General features: G+C 48.5%; 1 long non-coding RNA gene and 1 pseudogene across 1 annotated transcript in view; both read right to left on the reverse strand.

The window, feature by feature from the left end:
* The window catches only part of LOC132594023 (uncharacterized), a 247,873-nt gene that overhangs the window by 102,267 nt on the left and 127,894 nt on the right, over positions 1–17,712 (reverse strand). The window contains exon 2 of the long non-coding RNA XR_009560136.1: positions 5,150–5,230. This is a non-coding gene — a long non-coding RNA (uncharacterized lncRNA). The remainder of the gene's footprint in view (positions 1–5,149; positions 5,231–17,712) is intronic.
* Positions 562–863, reverse strand: LOC132594070 (large ribosomal subunit protein eL33 pseudogene; annotated as a pseudogene).

The raw sequence follows: 17,712 nt of genomic DNA on the forward strand, positions 1-17,712 counted from the left end.
GAAAGAAGATCTGCGTGATACATCACAGCAACTAGCTCTTGGCATCCAATGACTCTTATGATTTTTATGACCTGCTATATTAGTTCTCGGGCTGCCATAACTAAGCACCACAGACTGGGTATCTGAGACAATGGAAATGTATTTTTTTCTAGCTCTGTACGGCTAGAAGTCTGAGATCAAGCTGTGAGAAGGGTTGACCTCTCTTCTTGGTTTATAGGTGATCAACTTTCCCCTGTGTCTTCACATGGTCTTCCACGTGTCTGTGTCCTAATTTCCTTTATAAGGACAACCGTCACATTGAATTAGGGCCTGCCTTAATGACCTCATCTTATCTGCGCTACCTCTTTGAAGACTGTATCTCCAAATACAGTAACATTCTGAGGTCCCAACAGTTAGGACTTCGACACACAAATTTGGAGGAAGCACAGTTCGGCCTTTAACACCTGCTTACCTCTTATCATTCTCCACTATCAACTGTTCTCCAAACGTCTCTGGTCAAATCACATCAAAAAACTGATTCTTTTTCTTCCGCTGAATTTTATTTGCTTACTTTTAAACAAGTTAAATCTCTAAGGGATGCAACCCCACATGGATTCTGTGGCCAACAGCCTTAGCAGGAAGCTTGCTTCAGAATTTGGCCCAAAGCAGGCTACTGTTCCATGGAAGTGGGTTATCTTTCCCTGGATGACTCTGGTTTTGTTTGGTTTGTCTCCAGACGTCACTATTTTGTTTTCCCTAGATAAAATTTGCGTTCGCGTCAGGCATAAACACTTTCAGTTTTAAGAAGAGCTGTGTGCTCCCTCCGATTTGCAAGACCTTGCTTACTGCCAGCAAAAATGCTTGGACCACAGCCTTCCAGACATAATTGGTGTTTTCGAAGTCATGATCCCAGCAGGCCTCCACAGGGTCCAACATGGCAAAAAGAGAGCTCCTGGCTGGTTCTGGAAGATGCTGTGCTGGTCTACGCCTCTAGGCTCTGTCCATGCTCTGACCTCTGCCAGAAACGCTCTCCCCACTTTGCCCAGAGAACATCTTCATCCAACCTATGTCTCCTTCAAGAGTCAGCTGATGTGCCCACTCCTCTCTGAAGCCTTCATCGCAGTGTCTTGTCTCCTCATGTCCTTTTCTCTCACACTCCATGATGATAGACAGTTGCCTCAGAATCTCTAGTATGTACCAGGCATCAGTAAACGTGTGTTGTTTGCGTGGGTGGTTCATGGTTGGTGCCAGGGATTCTATCCTGGCCGTGGCCCGTATTTTCTCACCAGCTTTGACCTCAGTGTGGACGTCTTTTACATATTTGAATGCTTTCACTCTGGGTAAAGGCAAAGTGGATCTGGGCACCATACTTCCTAGTCTCTATTTGTGGTAGGCAAAATACTGACTCTTCCAAAAATGTCCTAAGCCCTGGAATAGGTAAATAGGTTACACAGCACAGGGAAATTAAGGCTGCAGTTGGAACTGAGATTGCTAGTAAACTGACCTTAAAATAGAGATATTATCTTGGATTATCCAGAAGGGCCCAACGCAATCCCAAAGGCTCTTAAAAGTAAGAGTGGCGCAGAAGGGAGCGTCAGGCAGAGAGATGGTGGAAGAACGGTCAGAGAGATGCAACGCTGCTGGCTTTGAAGATAGAAAAGGGGTACAGTGAGCCGAGTAATACAGGCAACCTCTAGCAGCCGGAAAAGGCAAGGAAGTGGATTCTCCCCTAGAGCCTCTGTAGAGGATGCGGCCCTGCTGACACTGCGATTTTAGCCCAAGGAGACGATGTCAAGACTTCTGACAGGATGGTAAGATAGTACATTTGTGCTGTGTTCAGTCCCTAAGCTTGTAGTAAGTTGTTTCAGCAATCAAAAACTTATACACCATCCTAAACAGACCTCTTCTCATCACTGGCCTCGTGCCCCAGTCCTACTTCACACGTGCCAGAGAGGGACAGCTTGCATTACCAACATTTGGGGAGGTTCCCAATTCAAGGACCTGGGCCTCTGAAGACCCATGAGGAGCCATAATAGTAAAGCATTTGGTGAGTTTCACTGAAGGGACGTTCTGTGCAGACATTATGACAGGACGTATGTGATTACACAGGATCAAATATGCTCCGGCTTGTTCAGTCTATAGGATAGAAGAGGTATGCAGGCAGTGGCCAAACGAAGGTTACTAAGAGGGGCAGTTGCTCCTAACGGGGATCTGTTGGGACACAGTTACTAGAATCTCACTGTCTTCTAAAGCAACTCACTTTGAGAATTTTCCAACGGGCTAAGAGTTGGTACAATGAATTACCTAAAGGGGTGTGATGCTCCTGTCTGGACTATTTAGGACCAATCTCTGCAGAAAGTGGGGCTGGCACTGAGTAATATTTGGAAGGTAGGTCATTCTTGTAGGAGAAACGGCATGGAACGGCTCGGTGCTGGCGGTGCTCTGCCAGAGGTGCGCCTCAGAGGTGCTAGTCTTACAAAAATGAAAACGCAAGTTGACGGTAAATCTTGAAGAGGATGCAGTACAGAAACACCGGAACACAGATCGTGAGCGGGAGAAAACCGGGGGACAAGTGTCGACGAGTGAGGGCACGATCCAGACCCTGGGGGACCGATGGGGCGATAGGGAGCCACGACAGATTCTCGAGGAGAGGAGGATGCAGTGAGGATAGAGGGTCCGGGCTGAAGGTGCTGCTGTGGGCGGCAGAGACAAGGGAGAAGGGGAACCTTGGTAATTACCAGCTTCTGCTCTGAAGCCCCATCACTGACTCTTCCTACCATTCCCAGTGCCTCAAATCTGACAGTTCGGGCGTTGTGTTTTTAGTTAACATTGACAAGATTGGGAACTTCATCCACTTAATTTCCATTAAAGTCTTTGAGGATGATGCACTGACTTTTTAAACAAAACTAAAAAGAAAAGAAAAAACAGCCTGTAAATAGATTCTCAAAACTTCCCTCTCATCCGCAGCTCACCTAACCAGACCAACTAAGTCCTGCATTAAAGGTAAATAACGCGCGTGTAAATATTCAGCCTTTTTTCCTCCTCTATTAGGTGCCTGAGAGACCAATGATATTTTAACAAATAAGCTGTGACATTCTCGTAGCCTGACATCAAAATGCAGGTATGGGCCTATAAATTGAAGGATAATCATAAATAAAACAGTAATATCTACAGAGCTCTTTGCACCGTTCCTGGCGTCTTCACACTCATCTGTGTGGTTGGACTTCACAAGCACTGTGTGGAGTTGGCCTAACAGAGACTTAGAGAGCTTGAAAGCCAGGCATCAACCCCAGGCAGCATCACTCAAAACCTTTGCTCTTTACCCAGAACCACAGTGCTTCTTCTGTTTGAACAAATGTCACGCCATGTGCGAGAAGAAACAAGACGTGCAGCCCGATGATACAACATCCAAGCTCCAACGGCCGGCAAGGCCAAGACAGAATACTGACTTCCCGCAGAGCCAAAGTGGGCACGGGCCCCCTTGGAGCCCGTGACCTTGTTCCGGGTCTAGAAATGCTGAAGTGGGAGCTGCCGGCAGAGAAAAGGCTTGGATCATCTGGAAAATGCATCTGGTGTGAAGAACGCAATTGCAGTCTCCTGAGCTGTAAGGCGTCACGGACTATTTCACACCTAGTTCAATCCCCGCATCAAGGATTATTGTGCAAACGCCGGACAAGCAGATCCCACCACATCCCCTGACCAGGCCTGTTCCAGACCAGCAGAACTAGGGGTAGGAGGGGGGCAGAGCTTTGCTGCTAGGAGCTAAAGCGGTGAGCTCTGAAATGAGCTCTTAACAGCTCTCTTTCTGCTCCATCCAAAATGCCATCTTTCAGCTGCGTTAATTGGACTGACGGGCACCCATGGCTGCAATGACCTTTGCCATCAGCGTCCACGTGGCGCCCACCATGCAGGCACAAAAAATGCAACCCTGCAGGCCACTGCAGTGCAACCAGCACACCAGTTCTTCTGGGGAAATGGCATTTCCCCGTCAGTTAAAAAACGTATGGGATCTAGGAGACAAGAAATCAACAGGTTTGGATGCATAGCCAGGCACAGTGCCGAGCTTTTATCGATATTTTCTCCGTGCTTTCTTGTGAACAGTGTGCCAAGTTGTTACAAAAGCCCAGGGCAAAGAAAAGGAAACTGAGGGTCCACGAGTGTAAGCGACTCCCCCGTGGCCACAGAGCGCCCCATCATTCACAGGTTAAAAACAGCTCATTTGTGACATCCAAAGTACGTCACGATGCGGCCCCTGTCCACAAGGATAGCACAACTAGGATTAAACCCAGGCCCACCTTTTTCCAAAACCCATGTTCCATGTTTCTTTTGATCCAAAGACTATGCCAAATAAACAAGTGAATACAGATCTTTCTACCGCCCCACTCTGTGCTCTTAAATGATAGGTCAGACAGAGAGGAAAAAGGCTTTCAACCAGAACGACGGAAAAAAAGAACCAACTGAGATAATCGGACAAAGCTGATGAACGACCAGAGTGTTCTCCACGTCATTCGCCTGGATCCAGACCGCGCCAGGAGGACTATCCCAAAGAAAGTGACCACGTGATGTGAAATGCACCTGGGGCACCCACCGACACCTCTTGGAAAATGTGGCCCCAGGGAGACTGTACATCTTGGCCTGATGGGGGAGTGTGGTAAAGAGCACAGAAGCCCCCCACTCCCCCAGATCGACGCACGCCCTGCTCAGCTGTGCTTCTCCTGTGGGAGATACTCCCCTCTGTGATAGCAGCAGTGCACGTCAGGGCTGCTCCCTCCCCTGCTCCAGTTTGAACCACTGATGGCTGTGACTTGAACCCTGTGCCGGGGCTGGCCTCCAGTTAGTTACAGACACAGAGCCTCGGCACCAGGAAGCTGAGTGCCCCCCGCAAGGCTGAGTAATGCACACAACGGGACGCTTATCAGCCCTTTGAAGCCCAGAGCTGACTTGGCCAGTATGGGTGGTGGTGGAGCTGGTGGGGCAGAGTGACGCTTCAGCTGTCATCTGGGACCAGGTCAACGTTTCACAGAAGACTCAGTCCCTGTTTTATCATCTTCCCCCCACCCCAACCAGCCATAATCCTGGGGGCCAGCATCACGCATGTGCACAGAGCTGACTCAGCCATCTGCCATCAGGGTGTTATGCACAGCGGCTGAGAGCGGAAAACATCACCTACCTTCACAGCCCAGCCTCCGGCAATGACCTGTTGTGGCTCCTGGATCAAGCCGCTTCTTCCCTCTGTGCCTCAGCGTCTCCTCTGTAAAATAGGGATTGTTATGAGATTTCATGAGAAAATCCCCCCAAAGCATTTATGCTGTGTCTGACATGCCAGTGACCATTTTTACCTCCACACAGCTGCCACACCCAGGATTGTAAGGTCACTCACAAGCTTTCTGGCTCTGAAATCTTAAAATCTGACATCTGACCACAGCCTGTGCCTTTTCAGCTCCCTCAATCACCTGCCATCTTCTGTCTGGCCTTATCACGATGCCCAGTCCCTCGAGTGGCTCACCTTGAGCACCTCAACCTCCCCGCTTAACCCTTCCCTTCATTCCATTCTTCTTTTAAAATTTATTTATTTTATTTTTGGCTGCACTTGGTCTTTGTTGCTGCACCCGGGCTTTTCTCTAGTTGAGGCGAGCGGGGTCTACTCTTTGCTGCAGTGCGCGGGCTTCTCATTGCGGTGGCTTCTCTTGTTGCGGAGTGCCGGCTCTAGAGCACCGGCTCAGCAGTTGTGGCGCACAGGCTTAGTTGCTCCGCGGCATGTGGGATCTTCCTGGACCAGGGCTCGAACCCGTGTCCCCCGCACTGGCAGGTGGATTCTCAACCACTGCGCCACCAGGGAAGCCCTCTTCATTCCATTCTTACGATCCATCACGCCAACCATCCTCTGGGTTCTTGCTCCTCAGTGCCTCTGTTACATGCCCCAGAAGAACCCAACCATGGGTCAAACCAAACATCTGCCCCTGGTGCTGCCCCGCTGGGCCCCTCCTCACCCTGGAGGTCATGACCCAGCCACGCCCTATCCTGGTCCCCATCCCAGCTGTGGCATCAACACACCTTGGTTCCCAGGCCAACTCCCTCCATCACTCTAAGGAGAGGTGCTCCACTATTCTCAAGTCCCACAGCACAGCACCTGGCTTCCTACTTCCAAATGGTAATAGAGGGATTAGGTATAAACTCCCTCAATGTTTTGTTTCACTGCCCACAAATTTATTTATTTATTTATTTAGAGTCAATTTTGTTTATTTATTTTTGGCTGCGTTGGGTCTTCATTGCTGTGCGCGGGCTTTCTCTAGTTGCGGTGAGTGGGGGCTTCTCTTCATTGCAGCGTGCGGGGCTTCTCAGTGCGGTAGCTTCTCTTGTTGCAGAGCACGGGCTCTGGGCATGCGGGCTTCAGTAGTTGTGGCTCGCAGGCACTAGAGCGCAGGCTCGGTAGTTGTGGCGCATGGGCTTAGTTGCTCCGCGGCATGTGGGATCTTCCCGGACCAGGGCTCGAACCCGTGTCCCCTGCACTGGCAGGTGGATTCTCAACCACTGCGCCACCAGGGAAGTCCTGCCCACAGATTTAGAAGCCCCCGCATCTCTTTTTACCACGTCCTCCTCCTTGGGGGCAGATGTCCCTGCTTCCACTTTCCTCTGTACCGAGCATCACTCGGGAGTCTTGCCCATCAGTTTTCACTTCTGTATTCTGTGCTTCCAGGCTTCCCCTCACTGAAGACCCCTCCCCTCAGCCTATAAATATGCCCAGGCTTCCCAAACCTTAAAAAGAGAAGAAAAATCTCCCTCACCCCTCTCTCCCCCTCCAGCCCCTTCATACAGACAAGCTTCTCCAAAGAGCTGTCCACACTCCTCACTCTGCTCCTTCACCTTCGCTGGCTCTGCAGTCTGGCTTCCTGAGAAATTACTCTAAGAAGGTCAATAACAAACATGGAGTTGCACTTGACCCCCTTCTCTTCTTCCCTTCTCCCATCCAGTAATTTAAAGTTTGATCAACTCTGACCCTACCCACATAATAGCTTTTAAATCTTTCCCAGCTCTCCAGCCCACTAGCAGGGGTGTGTTCTGGATTTCCAAATTTGTCCAAAGATATTTAAATCATACACAGCGCCATCCAGCCTCTACTCCAAGCTAAGAGGGAATATAGGAATGTTACTCTCCTGACTCACCATTCTCAAACGGTTCCCACTGCCTCTAGGGGTAAAATCCGCTCTCCTATGCGTGGCGCACAAGGACGATCTGGCAGCAGTGAGCATGGCCTTCATAAGGGCTAACGGAAGGATGGTGACTGGGAATTTAAATGGACATGAGCTCCCCTCCGTCAGGGCACATATTCATTTCCCTCTTTTGAAAACAATGCTCTTAGTAGGAGCGAAAAGTTTTTTTAAACTTTCAGAGGAAATTCATCAAATGTGGCCTGAACTGGAATACATTTATAGCATAACGGAAATGTCCTTTTCAGGAACAAATTTTAGTGGTTATTTCTTGAGATGGCTCTCCTACTACAGAAGACACCACTGAACAGAGAATATGCTGTAAGAGGCAACTTTCTTAAGAACCGGATGTTATTCTCGTGTGATATTTGCAAGTCCAGGACCAAAGGGTCCTTCTCCCTGCCCATTGCATGCCCAACTGTTTGCTCCGATCCTCAGCCCTCAGATTCCAGCCCTCTGACCTAGATGGAGGTGGCAGTCATTACTATGCCCCTTTCCAGAGGAGGACCCTGAAATCCTACAAGGAAAGGGATTTTCCTTGGGTCCCATGTCCAGTGTCTGTAGCAGAATTGGGACCGAAAGCTGGTCTCTTGCCACTGTGGTGTGGGGTGTCGCCCATAGGACCCCAGGGTCCACACGGTCTAATATGAGAAGCCCCTTAGGAGCTGGGTCAGATGTATGTCAGCACAAGAGGCTGTGATGGGTACGAAGACGTCTGGACCACTGGCAACCACACAGATGTGTGATGAGGAGGAAATGGTGGAGGAGCCTCTAGAAGGAGGAGTAGGGACGGATGCCCCCAGCACAGGGAGTTCAGGATAAAGGAGGAAGCAGGACGCGCTCAGCCCCCAGGCTCAGCCCCACAGGAAATGGCTCTGCACTCCTCGCTCTGACTTAACAAGCACTGAATTCCTCTCTGAGAAAGTGTTTTCACCAGTGCATCTGGTCCCACCCTAGAATACCAAGCAGAAGACAGTCAGATAACCACTCTGATCTCTCACCCCACCATCTTTCTACTGAGCCAGTTAATAATTCCACATCAGTCCAGGTCTCTGGGGGCCCAACCAGCTCCACGCTAAATGACTCGCAACATCCAGGCCAATGCACAGTGCCCTGACACTGTCGGCACAGTCTGCAGCCCAGCATGGATCCACCTACCTTGCCAACACACACACACACACACACACACACACACGCACACGCACACACACACACACGCTTTGCCTGATACGCTTCCCCCAGTCGTGATCTCAGAGTCAATGAATGACCAGATTCTCCACCCAGTCACTCAACCTCACGTTGAGGAATCAACTTCAGTCCTGCTTCCCAAGCAGCCCAGAGAGTCCAGTTTGTCCAAACCCCATGAGCTGTCCCCCCGTCCCCAGTCCCCACCCTGCCCACCTGGGTCCAGGACCTCCTCATCCCTCGCCTGGATCACGTCTCCCCGATCCTCCCCAACCCCCATCCGCCCCTCCTCATAACCACTCCAGGCCTTTGGAGAGGCCTCTCTAAGACAAACTATAACCACAGAACTCCTCTGCTTAACCTCCTTCAGTTCCATTGTCCACAGTAAACCCCAGGGCCCCCATTATTTAGAACCCTGAACCCCAACCCTTCAGCGTGCTAACCACCGAAGGCCAATCATTCATTAATTCGTCGACTCGACAAACATTCACTGAGTATCTATTCCATGACGGGCACTGTTCCAGGCACTTGGGATAAATCAGAAACAATGACTCCTGCCTCCACGGAGCTTACACTCTAGGTGATGGAGAAAACGTAAGTAATAATCATAATAAATGTGTAAATTCCTGTGTAATTTAGGAGGTGGTAAGTGCCGTGGGAAAAAGAAGATGGAGGATGAAGAAAGGAAGTCTAGAGTGCGGGAGGGGTGACAAGTGTCAACTGGGTGGTCAGAATCACCCTAACTGAGAAAAGGACATTGGGGCAAAGACTTGAAGCAGGTGAGGCTGTGAGTCTCAAGGATATCCAGAGGAAGACCAGGCCAGCCGGTGGGAGGAGCCAGTGCAAAGGCCCTGAGATGTGCTGGGGAAACAGCACGGAGGCCAGTGTGGGCAAAAGAAATTGAACAAGAGGGAGAGGAGGGGGAGACGCCATCAGAGACGATAAGGAGGCCAGACTATGCTCCTCTGTCAGTCCCTGCCCTGCACCTCACGAGTCCTTTCTCTGAAATGTCACTGTCGCAATTCCCCGAGCAAACTGGGTGCTCTCGTGCGTCAGTGCCGTGCCTGTGTTCTGGTGCTATACTTGACTGACCACCAACCCTCCTGACCGCCCTCCCAGAGCTCTGACAAGCCCATTTCCTCGCTCCCATTTTCCTTGATCATAAAGGCAACAGAGCACAAAACACACTGAAATGCAATTACCCAACTCCCTGTCTACATAACCCCCTGGACTGAGCTCTTTCAGGATAGGAATCCTAACATCCCTTTCCTCTCGGTTTCCCTAGGAAGCACCACGTGGCTGGCTACAGAGCGGATGGACGGAGAGAGTCCACAGCAGAAGGGTAGGAGAAAGGTAAGTTGGAAAATACTGCTTTGCCTGAAAATTGAGATTATCTTGGTCGAATACACACTTAACCTCTTTGAAACTCAGTTTCCCAAGATAAATATGACAATCTTGGCTGTACCTACCTCCCAGAGTTATTTTGGGAGTCAAAAAGAGAACGGATAGGACACGCCTCACAGAGTGAGACTAACCAAGTGCAGAGGGTCATCATTATGGTTCCTGGTGTTATCTAGACGTGTTTGCAAAATGGAGCAAGGGGAGCCTGACTCCCTGTGGAGAAGAGCCCTCCGGGTGACGTATGAGGAGGGTCCTTCTACTGACCCATTCACATTTCTGTCCAGCCAGGTCCAGGCGGCACGGACTGTCTGAGCCACACCTGCTGTGGGAATACCAAAGACCCCCTCCCAACTCAATGCTACCCCCTCAAATTGTCAAAAAGGCATCGTGTGATAAATAGAGCTCCCACATGCCACAAGGCAAGTGTTTAAATCTTTTATAAGCTAGTCAATGGCCTTTATAAACCCCCAGACAAGAATTACACTGTGTCTGAGATGGGGCTGAAAGTCAATGGGAAATTGATCCTGTCTAGCTAGTGCTGTTTCAAGAAGACTTGCTCGCTGCCTTTCGGGACCAAACATCCTTCTCCCGTGTGCCCCCAGGGCCCGGCCCGTCACACGCTGAGAATACTGAGCTACTGGGGCCCATTTCTGGCCAGAGGCCCAGGCAGCTGTAAGCTCCTACCACAGGAGGACCCCAGAGGGCAGCGAGTAGCACCAGGGATGGTTGTGAAGCGTGTTCACCTTCCCAGGGACGGATGCCAGGACCACTCCAATGCCACTGCCTGCACCCTGAGTGGGAAGCTGAAGGATGATAAACGGTCATTGACCTGGCAGCAACCATCAGGGTCAAGGGACACCTACAATCACCCTTCTCTGCTCATGACCCCATTAGCCACTGGATCAAATACCGCTGGAGTCTGTGACGATGCTGTGGTTATTTCTCTGCCAAAAGCCATCAGCCTGACCCATACTGCCTGCCAGGGGATGCCAAAGTGGGTAGCAAAGACCCCCTGTTTGGGATTAGGGGATCCCAAGGGCCCTGGGATGCCCACTCTGGATGGCTCCTACGTCAGGCGAGTGGATAGACTTGGGCAGGTAAGTCAAACAGCCCCCATCCGGAGAGGTGGTGGGGAACAGTAGAAAAAGCGCCCACTTTGGAGTCAGGCCGACCTGGAGTCGGAAACCTGGTTTGGCTACTTCCTAACCAGGTGACCTCACAGAAAGCTTGACCTGCCCCGGGGACCACCTGCTACATGTGAAACCTGGGGATGGTGGCAATTCTGCCTCAGCGAGCGGCCGTGACGATGAACTGCGACAGCACAGGCTGCGTGCAGGGCACAGAGCAGGCACTCAATGGCTCTCAGCTCTGCTCATCAGCCAGGAACCCAGAACTGAGAAAGCAGGAAGAGCCTTCTCCCGGAAGCAGACAGCCCGGCATCCAGCAATGACCATGGCAACTCGGCCTTAAGCGCTGACCTGGAGCCAGGTACTGAAGCCAGTGCTTGCCTTACATCTCCATCCTTCCTTGTCCCAATTTTACAGGTAAGAACACTGGATCCCAAGGAGTTTCAAGAGGTCAATTCAGGGACTTCCCTAGTGGTCCAGTGGTAAAGAATCCGCCTTACAATGCAGGGGACTTGTGTTCGATCCCTGATCAGGGACCTAAGATCACACGGGGCAACTAAGCCCCGCGCGCCACAACTACTGAGCCCGCGAGCCTCAGCGAGAGAGCCCGCATGCCGCAAACTACAGAGCCTACCCACTCTGGAGCCCTCGCGCCACAACTAGAGAGAAGACCGTGTGCCACAAGGAAGAGCCCACCTGCACACCCCAACGAAAGGTCCCGCATGCCTCAACGAAGATCCCGTGTGCCACAACTAAGACCCAATGCAGCCAAAAAATAATGTTTTTAATTTAAAAAATTTTTTTTAATTTAAACAATTTTTAATTAAAAACTTTTTAAATTTAATTTAAAAAATTTTTTAAATTTAATTAAAAAAATTTTAACCAAAAAAATACTTTTTAATTAAAAAAAAAAGAGGTCAATCCATCCAACAAGAACAAACACTAAGGTTAGGTTTATTGCAGGCCTATCCACACCAGACACCCTCCAAAGGACCAAGCTACCAGGATGAGCAAGACAGACGCTGCTCCAAGGTCAGGCTTAGGGCAAAGCCTAGACTAACATCAAGACCTCCTGCTGTCAAGGGCTGGACCCTTCTCTGTCCTCTGCCGTTTGTCCCAGTAGGAAGCACTCCTCAGAGCATCATTTCCAGCCACCTCTAAGTGTCCTTTAAATTCCTCCAGACTCCACAGCTTGTTCTACAGATAAGGTCGTGTTTCCCAAGGCTTCAAAGTGAGTGGGGAAAGGAGCTGAAATCTTGAAATGAGACATAGAATTTCAGGTCAGGGTTGCTTCCTTCACGGGCTGCTCGTTTTCTGGAATACTGCACTTTATCCACCCCCAACCCAACCCCACCACCCAGCCAGATCTGTAGGAATCCAGCAACCCACCACGTGCATGGACCATGGGAGGTAGGTGGGCGGTGAGGGTCTCTGTGCCCCTGAACTATTCAGAAAGATCTGCAGAGCCCACTAGGGAAGCTGCCTCATCAGGCTCAGATAAAGGCTTGGAAGGGAGCAGCACGCCAGCATCTCTGCTCCTCTTTTTGGTTAAGTAATACCATTGGTACTAGATGGTCAGGTGTCTTTGAACTGAAAGGAGCTTTATTTGAAAACCCTTCAGGAGGCCAGAGAAACAGTCTTTTCCACATCAGCAATCTACCCAAGGCAGGCTTGGCAAAGAAGAACAAATATCACGGGCTGCTGAAGAGGGGTGGAGGCGGGAGCAGTGTGCTGGTGGGATTATTAAGGATGAGGTCAGGCAGAAGAGGACAGCGAAGAAGAGCCTCCCTGTTGTCAGACAGAGTCACAAATAAGTTGCCAGCAGCTGGAAACTTAGCTCTTAAACCCTGCCCAGCGACAAATGCCTGGTAGGGCCAGAAAGGTTATGTTGTCTGACGGGATGACACAGCACAGGTTCAGGCCAAGAGCCGCTTAGGTGTTCACATAAGCACATGGTGCGAGAGGCCTGGAGCTCAGCCTCAGTCCTTCCTATCCGGAGAATGGGCATAAAGCAAAGACCCAAGTGCTCAGAGGTAATGTTTCCGTGCTGCCATAAAATTGGAAAGCCCAGCATACATACTTCTTCTTATTTATCACACGAGTACGGAGCACCAACTACATACCAGCACCACGCCAGGTACGGGGACTCAGCTATGCCTGGGACAGGCTTGCTCCCTGCCTTCATGGAATTTGAAGTTTATCATGGAAAACAAATTTGGAAGGATGCAATTATAAGAGGAATGGCGGTGGGGGCCTGTTGTGCCCGTAAGGCCAAGAGAGGAGGTGATAGGGACTCTGGAGATGGCAGTGGAGCATCTGAGGGACTGGAGAAGTGAGCAGCCTGGCACAGAGATTGCTGTCAAATGATTCAGAAAATGAATAACGATAACTGGTAAGTATATATGCACGTATGCATACACACATACAGAGGGAGAGTAAGAGCAAGAGAGAGAAAGAAAGGCCGACTGGTGGAACAAATTAGGTAGAAATGTTAAAGATTTAGGGCTCTAATGAAGTTTGAAATTATTTTTTTGAAGAATATAAGAACACGTGCTATATTAATTCTATCTTGCAAATTACAAAATTATACTCATATAGTATGACACCCATATTATATACACAACCCACCATGCATGCATACATATGTGAAGAATATAAAGGAAATACACAAATATGTTTCTCACAGTTATCTCTGGATGGTCAAATTATGGGAAAATTTTATCTATTTTTAATGTTTCTCCGTACGATTCAAAATTTCTTCCATGAACGTATACTGTCCAATGCTTTACAACTGGAACCTAGAATGATGCTACATGGTGGTCCTGTTCATTGGGCAGGCCTCCCGCATCTGCGTAATGCAGCTTATGGTCTCTCCCTCAGAGCATCATTAAAACTCAAAAGACACTTAGGACATAGACATGCTTTTTAACCTGTGAAGTGCTTACACATGAGAGGTAATATGAATACACAGGTAAAGAAATCATCAACGCTCTTATAATTAATTAATAACTACCAGTCACTGGGGCAAGTCCTTTACCATCTTTAACTTATTCAATTCTCAAAACCATTACAAGTATACCCATTTTACAGATGAGGAAACTAATGCACAGAAATGCTAAGGATCATTTGTCTAAAGTCATCCCTAAACGTGATGGAATCAGGGTTCATACTTGGGGCTGACCATAAAACACATGACCAGTTCACCTCTACCACCACGATGATGCCTGTCTTCCCTCTGGGGAGGGCTGGTCCCCTAATCCTGAGTTGCCCTCCAGCCAGAACAAGTGGACTCTATTCTGAAGCATTTTGGTCTCAGTGACAGTTGCTTCCCCAGGCTTTTCCCCACCAAGAAGGTGACTTCTGGGCACCTCTTTTCTTGCCCTCTCTGGCTTCCAGCTTTCCTCTCCAGCTCTAACAGTGCCCTTTAGTAAATGTCCCTCCACCTCAAGGCTGCTCTTGGCAGTCACGATGACCCACAATTAACCAAATAAAACTAATGAGGTGGAGGAGGAAATACCCTAGTGAGAGCACCCCTGAGCCTGGCATTTCACTCTGATGACTCTTGAGACAAGGCCACTTGGAAGAAGTCCAGTTGGGTCTGAGGAAGCCAGCTATGTGAGTAGTCACTTCTTCCAGAACCAGCAACATGCAGTTTCCCCAGGGATCGCTAATGAAGTCGCTTTCTAACTTTTTTTTTAATGTGTTTTTAATTAAACACACACACAAAAAAACCAAAAAACCTTCAGAGACTGCACATGAAATGAAAAAGACAATCATTTCCACCTATTAAAGTTACCTCATTTCCTCCAGAATGAGATCTTCCCTTTGACTTTTGCAATTAGGGTCATAGTGTGAACACTCAAAGTACATGAAAAAGATTCATACATTTTCTGAAATGAAGAATTCTAGTGTGACTGTCTTAGCTAAGCCTCAGTGTTTTGATTCTGTGGTCTCTTTTGTTGAAATTGAGGTGAGAGGCAAACAAAAATACCCCGAGAATTAGGATCAGATCACGTCAGTGCTGCTAGGACGTGAAAGGCAACAGAATCCGACAAGGTCATCTGCAAAAAGAGAAGCCGAGTCCTGTACAGCTGATGCATCTCATTCGTTGTCACACAGCCATTGTGTGGCCCAGCTGGGACTCAAAGTCCTTAACCCTGAGTAATCAGGATTCAGAATACCTCAGCCTAAAATCACTTACACAGAAGGATTTGCAGCCACTAGATTATAAGCTCACTGAGGGCAGGCCTGTGCATCCTCCAAAGCACTTAGCCTATAGTTGGTACTTGTAGGTATCTAGCAGGCATTTTTTAGGCAAAGAAACTAATGATTTCCAATATTTAGCGGAATTCTAAAAACGTCTATAAAATATCTATTTTAAAACATTTTTTATTCACATTGAAAACAAATTTCTATACGGTCAAGCCCAGACAGGTCCTGTGTAAGTATTTACTAAACAAAGGATGACTAGTGCTGTGATAATTAATCAGTTGGCATTGACTAAAGCTCTGAATGAAATGAAGCATGAACCTTTGGAAAAAGCAATTGAAAACCATCACACATGCCATGAATCATCTCCTGAATGCACATTTATTCAATCAGAATTCATAACTTTGATATTTTATCTAACAGGTTTGTTACCCTTTCGAGCCTCTATTGGTGGATAAAAAAGACAGATGTTTCCGGAGTTAAATTGGAGGAGGGATGGGGGAGGAAGAAACCAGCCAGACATCAATTAAACAGAGCAGGCAGCAAAACGCCATTACCCAATGTTTGGGTTTTTCTATCACCTTGAGATGAAATTCAAAAAAACCTGTGCAAGTGAATAGGCATGGAAACAGGATGCTATACTAAGGTTTCTGGGGTCTGCCTGATAGCAGGCAGATGCTGTGATAGTTCAAGAGGCAGAGATCAGGGACTTCCCTGGTGGCACAATGGATAGGACTCCACGCTCCCAGTGCAACGGGCCCAGGTTCAGTCCCTGGTCAGGGGACTAGATCCCACATGCATGTCGCAACTAAGAGTATACATGCCACAACTAAGAAGACTGCCGGCTGCAACTAAGGGGCCACGTACCACAACTAAGGAGCCTGCCTGCTGCAACTAAGACCTGGCACAACCAAATAAATAAACAAAAATTAAAAAAAAAAAAGAGGCAGAGATCAGTTTGGGGGCTGCAGATTTGATTGTCATTAAGAGAAGCTTCAGTCAAACAAGAGTCAGACTAATGCCAAACCTTATTTTTACTTCCGGAGGGTGTCAGAGGGCTGGAGGGGAATCAGAATCCTCTCTCATTTTCAGGCTCTTCAAAGGCACCTGCTCCTCTTACTTGAAGCAAATATATATCACATCAATGTCACATCCAACGACTATTGTCCCAGGCATCTCTTTGGGTGATTAAATGAAAGTGGATTGGGAAGCGTGTGAAGATGTTTAGCTCTTTTGACTGCTGGCGGCAGTAAATTGGCGGATCAAGGTGACACGGTCCCCCATGGCTCACAATTGCAACACTTCTTAGAGTCTCATATTCATAAAAGCAGACCTGGAATCCTTACAGGCAGCCCTCTTGTGCTGAAAGTAAAGGAGAACTTCCCTTTTAACTGCTTTGACACAATGTGGCCATTCTCCTCTAAAGCCTTTCAAGCCCACCCTTTTGCCAGCCAGAATCATGGTCCAGCTGCTGACTGGCATTCCCCCTGGAATGTTCTGACTTCCCTTGCACAGAACAACGCACATCTAAATAATTACTTTTCTCCATTGTAATCTGATGAGATTCCTGTAACTGCAGCGGTAGAGCAATCCCAAGAGTGAACGTGAACATGGACACCTTTAGAGGAAAATAACCACCTCAGTCATACACGGTAGCAGTGGCTTCTCCCCTTCATCTATGTTAAACAAAGGACATTCAATTCCAAAACCGAAGTAGAAGAAAATGTCCACGATTTGAGTAAGGCAAAAAATTGCCAATGCATACAACGAACACAGGATGCCAAGCTCTCTTATATCTTTCTTTTTAAGAAAACTGGAAACTAGGTGTTCTACGGGACACAGGGAGCCCACAATTGAGATCAGCTCCTTGTGCTCAGATGGCATGGGGGCTGGGGAGGAGCCACAGGTGACAATGACATTTCTCCAGCTCAGTGGTTCTCCAGCTGAAGTGTGCATCACAACCACCTGGAGGGCTTGATAAACCGCAGACTGCTGGGCCCCACCCGCAGAGCTTCTGACTCAGGAGATCTGGGGTGGGTCCCAAGAATTTGTTTCTAACAGGTTCCTGGGGGATGCTGGTGTCGCTGACCCAGGCACTACAGTTTGAGAACCATGGCTCTGAGCAAAGCCTCCCTGGCAAAATCATGCTACTTTCTACAAGGCAAGACAGATGAGATGAACCAAGGCCTCCCGTCTATGTTCTCATCTTGTTTTTGGGCCTCCAAATAAGCAGTTTTGCTGTACAGTTGACCCTTGAGCAACATGGGTTTAAACTGCATGGACCCACTTATACACGGATTTTTTCAATAGCGAATACTACAGTACTACACGACGATCCTTGGTTGGTTGATTCTACAGGTTCGGAACCCCAGATACAGAGGAACTGCGTAAAGAGGGCCGACTATGAGTTATACATGGATTTTGGACTATGTGGACGGTTGGTGCCCCTGACCCCTGTGTCATTCAAAGGTCAACTACATATATTTTTTTTTACTTCTCCTTTGTTATTTGCAGTAATATACCAGCCCTTGAGTTTATTAATATCTGCAGTAAGACAGAGATTCATCCTCATGGCATTGCTCTTCTTAGAATCACTAACCTAG

This window comes from Globicephala melas, chromosome 19 (assembly GCF_963455315.2).
Source record: "Globicephala melas chromosome 19, mGloMel1.2, whole genome shotgun sequence".
Lineage (NCBI taxonomy): Eukaryota > Metazoa > Chordata > Mammalia > Artiodactyla > Delphinidae > Globicephala > Globicephala melas.